This window comes from Triticum dicoccoides, chromosome 6B (genome assembly GCF_002162155.2).
Source record: "Triticum dicoccoides isolate Atlit2015 ecotype Zavitan chromosome 6B, WEW_v2.0, whole genome shotgun sequence".
NCBI classification, from domain to species: domain Eukaryota; kingdom Viridiplantae; phylum Streptophyta; class Magnoliopsida; order Poales; family Poaceae; genus Triticum; species Triticum dicoccoides.
Window position 1 is genome coordinate 29,688,361 of NC_041391.1, and position 6,449 is coordinate 29,694,809.

The window sequence follows — 6,449 nt, forward strand, 5'->3', positions numbered from 1 at the left end:
ATGAATTCCAGGCAACTCATAGACCAGAGCCAGGCAACTCAAATAGTATGATTCTGCCAACTCGTACAATATTGTGAGGATATTCCCAACCTCGAAGAACTACGGATCTGGCAAAACAAAACCATACACTTGATGTTGAATCCCTAACCACCAACCTCACCCGTGGATCTGAAAGGAAATGGAGACATCGGGTGCAGTTGGACCTTACCTCACGATTTCAGCAACAAGTCCACCGCAGCGTCACCGGCGACCTGCGTTCCGCACCAAGCTCCGCCTTCCGCAGACACGCCACGCGCACCACCGCAGCCTCGCGCTCCTCTGACGCGCGGACCACCAGCCCAGCACTCCTTCAGTCGTGCGTACACCGCAGCCTGGCGCTCCTTTAGTCGCGCACGCGCAGACAACCGAAAGCCAGGCCCTCCTCAACCGAGCGTGCGCGCACCACCGAAGCACCCGCCCTCCTCCGTCGCGCGCACACGAGGCCCGCACCACGACCTCCGCTTTCTTCGGTAGAGTGCAGATGCGGCGAGCGAGGAGGAGAGGATGTGGAGGGGATTAGGGAGAGAGCGAGGAGGGCGAGAGAGGATTGGGAGAGACAGCGGTGCTCTCCAGGGCAGTTTCGAGATGTCCGCCGAACAGGCGAGAAGTGGCGGCCCCACCCAGGCGATATCGTGTCGTGGGCGAACAACGAACGGTCCCGACAACAAAACACCTGGTCGTGATCGCGCGCCTACGCCTCGCATCGGACGGCTGTCCATGCGAGTGCTCGCGACGGCAAACGAGCAGCCGTGCACTTTTTAGCATTTAGGAAAGATGTTTAACCATTAATTACATCTGATGGACCACGTAGCGAGTGGACGAAAGGTTCACCCACGTCTCCACTGCCACCTCCAGTTGCCGGAAACAACCGCCCCTGGTAATGTCTACAATATCCACAAATAAAACTCTAGTTCTCACAACAGAAACTCAAAAGTTGATGCACAAAAATGTCATCAGACGAGTACTCCCAAAATGAGCAACAAAAAGAGAATTAGCATTGCATAGAAACAATTTGCGGGGCATGATGCTCGATTGCTTGTTGCAGCTTGCGAACATATATGCGCAAATAAAGCTAAACCGCTGATGGGATGCTACCGATGATGGAATCTCACACACATGTCTACTATTTTGTTAGCACAACGAATTTTTCTACTAGAAAACCGAACACTACAGAGGAGCCATCACGGTTAGAGATCAACATCATATAAATAAAATATAAAGGAATACATGAAGCACAATTACTTCAATATCCCACCTTAGCTTACAAAAGGCACCACATTTGTTGCACGTTTCCCAATACTCCCATGAAGGGCTTTGCCATATCTTGATCCAAGGAAAACAACAAAATAACTTTTCTGTCAAACTCCAGCAATCACTGATCTACTTTAAGATAAGAAAGTGATTTAACAACAGAATTAGTCAAAAGTTGGTCCACTGACCACTCACATATGGCTCTGGCTCTGTCTCTGTCTCTGAAGAGTCTAAGCTGAAGCATATGCTATTACTGGATACGTCTCAGCACAACATCGCATCTATCATCAAACATTAAACATACAGTATACAAACACATTGCATTTCTGGTTGCACGTTCTGAAATCTACATACTGCAGCTTCTTCCACAATGGGAAATCATAGATAGAGATCAGAACACCAATGCATGGAGCACACAGCATCCAAATACCAATAATTTCAGTCAAATTCAGGATCGTTACAAGTGGAGCACCTCTAGGTCGTAATGCCAGAGCACCAAACAGATTTCCAGCCAAAAGCTCCGTTGACACGATTCCTACTACTACTCCCCTATCAGAACAGAACACCACTGATCATGCGCAAATTATGCTGGTGAGGCCTGATGGTCACCGCCAGTGGAACACGGGGAATCAGAAACTGAAATCCGGGTTTCAGGAGATAATCAGACATAACTGGAACACAGCTCCCAACTCAAATAACCCGAATTTGAAAGGAGTTCATCTCTGTTTGTCAAACGGAGATAAAGATGGCGATTAGTACTACCTTCAGCTTATCAGCAGTTAACAATCTCGATTTCAACTTGGAATTAGACACTCAAAGATACAAACAACTGCTGATATCCTAAAAATTCAGAACAGTATAGCTATCATTTTGAAGTTTGAAACTAAAAAATATCAACAGCAGTAATTGTTCTAAGATGGTTCAGGATAGTGGATCTTAGGCATTACATTTTTCTTTTTGATGAAATAGGCATTATATTTAAGCTGGCAGTACAGTAGGCATAACCTTCTACCTCACTTAAACAGTTGACAATTCTTTACCTTAGTCTTTGCATCCCATCAGCAAGCTTTTATTGGTGGCTCACCAAAACCAAACATCTAACGGCATCCTCCTAGCCTCCTGGTACATCAATTTCAAGGTAGGCGAACCATGGTTCCATTTAACCAAGTGAACTTCCTTTTCTTCTTGCTAGGAGTTGAAAATTTGGCATTTGTGGTTGTGACGGTTAAATGAAATGGAGATACTCCTTAGTAACAGACCAGGTGAATAACTTATGTGCACAAATGCAGCAGAAAATTTACATCAGACTAATTAGATTCATTTTTCTTTTGTTTGAGAGAGAGTTAGCTGGAATTTTTGAATAAAACGTAAGTCTAATCCCAGCGAAAAATTCAAGCTATCTTAACCTCCAATTTTGATCAAGTAAACTCAATATTTCTGGGACAGTTAGAGTATCCATCGATCATATTTGAACCTAATACCAATTCATTCATCTCCATACAAATATAAAACACACATCAACAGAAGCATTAATCCTATTAATCTTCATACATTGATCCTATTTGTCCCTTAAGTTCTTCTCTATTTCGATCACGAAGTTCAGGAAAAGCAAGTTAACTTACCTCAGTTTAAGTTACTGAGCAGGAAAAAATTAGAAACAGCAGCCCAGATCTGATGACCACTGCAGACACAACAGAACAGAGGCACTTCATCACCCACGGCTGAGAAAGCAAGGTAGAATCACCACACTGGTGGGCACTTCATCACCCGGGTATAACTTTTACTAATTCATGAATAAATATATATTTTTCACTGCATACATACTATTTCTCTTTTTTTCTGTTCTTTTCAGATCAATATTGTTGTGATCTTTCATGTCTTTTATAACAGGGAAAATGGTTGTATATGATAGACATCGAACCGTTTCTGTAAACTGAGTACTAACTGAGTTCCCTAAAAAAAGAACCTTAGTACTAATTGAAATATGATGGAACAGAAAATACAATGAAATCAATACGGAACATGCTAGATAAATCTTGCCATGAAACCAGATGACACTGATAATTTTAGTGGAAAACAAAGGACTCTTCTGTTGTTTTTAGTGAAAAGTTGGTCCACTGACCACTCACATATCCAATTTCCATGATCCTCAACGGAAGTCAGAAACACAACATATCCATGGACTTCTCATTGTTCAAAATCTTCTCTTAGGATTAACCACAACAGCATATCGGGGGTTCAGGAATCAAAATATCAGTTACATCAAGAGTTAGCAATGACCAAACTGGCATGTAACAGAGACACTATAAAAGATAGCCAACATCCAGTTAGGCCAATTTTCTGAGGCTATTCCAAAATTAGACGGCATTTCCCCTTTGCAAGCGGTTGCATAGTCTTCAGCGAGGTGTGGTGCAGCTTCCTTGTGAGGGCATATGAACTTCTCCACAAATACCTTCTTGTTCAGCATGACTATGCTATAGTAGTCCCGGTACTGACCTAGCAATCCATTTGCCTTAAGAAACTGGATAACAGAGTACCGGGGTCTGAGTCGGCCCTCCATGCTATAACCGAGTATTATCGGTCGATGAGGAATGTACATGGGTTCCAACCCCACCACGGAGAAGAGGAACTCAGACCTACGCTTTAGAGATTCCTTCGACTTCGTCAGCACAAACGGAGCCTTACAGACAGCAATGCTCACTTCGGCATCAGACCACCTGAACGTCTTCTTCAAGTACTCCAATTTGGCGGCGACCTTCTCCTCGCTGAGAAACGCGACGGCCTCTAGCGCTTGCCTAAACATCCCAGAGCCACGCGGCACGCCTAATCTTTCAGCGCACGCCACCATCGCACGGACGCGCTCCGGGTTGCTGGTCAGCATCCTAGGCACACGGATACAGAGCTTGGCAGTATCGCAAGCACCTAGCCCGCACTCCCTCAGGAACACGACATTGGGCTTGACCACCTTGTCAAGGTTGGTCGAGAGAAGGCCGGATTCTCGCTTGAGCATCCGGAGTAAAATGTCCACTGAGCCGATGAGGGGCAGGTAGTAGTGCAGCTTGGAGACGATGTTTATGGAGCGGAAGCAGTCGGGGGTGAGGAAGACGATGCGGGCGATGTCAGGACGCGACAGGCCGATGCCAATGAGCCCGATGACCTTAGGGGCCAGGGTTTTGTCCACTTTGGCGCAGAGGAGCCGCGGGTCTTTGGCGACGACGGCGGCGGCGTCGGCGCCGGAGAGGCCGAGGCCGGCAAGGAAGGCGAGGACGGCCTTGGGTTTGGCGGGGGAGTTGAGGTGGGAGAGCTTCGGAGAGGCCTTGAGGGCTTGGGACCGGGTGAGGCCGCAGGTGTGGACGAGGTACTCCTCGACGGCGAAGCCACTGGGATTTGGGGAAATGGCGGCCGCGGCAGCGGAGAGGAGGCAACGGAGTGGTGGGACGGCCGGGCGGGTGGAGAATAGAGGAGATGGGAAGCGATGGGCTCTCGGAGGCGGAGCATGGAGCAGCCGGCGGGCGGCGAGAACAACGGCGCCGGCGGCGATGCAGAGATCTCCGATGGATTGCAATAGCAGCTCTGCCTCTCCGATGGATTTTTTTTCTCAGTGTGCGTGGGCTCTAATGGACCGGGTTTTTGATAGACCTACCCAATAACAGATGTTCATTTTCTTCCCTTGTTCTAAGAAACATATATTTCCTTCCCTTTTCATGCCTCCTTCACATTTTTTGAACACTGTACAAATGCAAGCGCTCGTATATACGTGCATACACTCACCCTTATTAACGCACACATGCACACCCTACCCCTATGAGCACCTCCAAGAGACTGATCTGGCATATCATCTTGAGATTTTACAAAGTCACCGTAGACATCTCGCAGTTGACAGGAACGTCTCCTCCCACTGAACACATATCACTAAAAATCCTGAAATAAATCTAAGATAATGCGAGCACCAGAATTTGAATCTTGGTGTGTTGGGGATATCACTGTGCGCCTAACCATCTCAACCACAGGTTGGTTCGCTCCTCCACATTTTTTAATTATTTCGTATCATATATTTTGTTACATGTTTTTTTATTTTTATGTATTTCCATTTTGGAATTTTCACTATTAACAAATGTGTGGTACTACCTATTTCCTTTGACGCTGCTTATAAAAATGGAGACAAACTTGGCATCTAATGGAAATTCTGTTTTCAAAATTGTTGTTTTATTAATTTCAGAAAATATGTTTCATGGAATAGTTTACTCATTTATATATAATATTTTTAGTCTGATGAAATAATCTTTACAACCATACTGATACATATTAACAAATTCCATAGACAATGAATATATCTTAAGACATACTATTATCTTTTTTATTTTGCATTAATTCTAAAGATAGAGAATACTTTTCACTAACAGATAATTTCTTCTCGGTATTATTTTTTTATTAATGTGAGAAAAAATAGGGTTGTATGAACTTTTTGTTGTCTGATGAATAACGAAGCACTCTCGCAGGCGGAGCTTGGCGCAGGGGGCGGCGGCGCCGGCGGCGATAGAGATATTTCCGATGAGAACTGCAATTGCAAGTCTCGCTGTGGGTGTGTGCGGGCTCTATTGGCGAAATCACTAATTAAGGAGTACTCCTTGCGGAGATCACTTCAACTCCCCCAGGTTGCGACAAGTGGTGTGCTGCATGTGCACCACTTGTCGCAACCTGGGAGTTTTTCCTTTTTTCGTAGATCCGTTTATTCAAAACGTTTTATCTTTTAAACTGTGCGTCCAAATCTCGAACCGCTTTCGCCATTGGATTCCTCGCGTCGAGATCTTCAAAATTAGATCCCATATTGATAAGTTTTGACAAACTTTTTTTTCACGAAAAAACCAGACGAAAAAAACGAACCGGGAACATGGGTTTTTTCCCTTTCCGAAAGAGGCACGCCCGTGCCTCTGACGAAATCACAACCCTGCCTCTCGCGAAAGCAAAACCATGCCTCTCGCGAAAGAAAAAAAAACAGAAAACACGTTTTTTTTCCTTTTCCGAAAGACGCACGCCCATGCCTCTCGCGAAAGCACAACCGTGCCTCTCGCGAAAGTAAAACCGTGCCTCTCGTGAAAGAAAAAAAAACAGAAAGTGCGTTTTTTTTTCTTTCCGAAAGAGGCACGCCCGTGCCTCTC

At 45.3% G+C, this 6,449-nt stretch overlaps 1 pseudogene; it reads right to left on the reverse strand.

Annotated features, from left to right (window-relative positions):
• Positions 1 to 217: 217 nt before the first annotated feature.
• LOC119320632 lies at positions 218 to 4,788 on the reverse strand (annotated as a pseudogene).
• Positions 4,789 to 6,449: the final 1,661 nt, after the last annotated feature.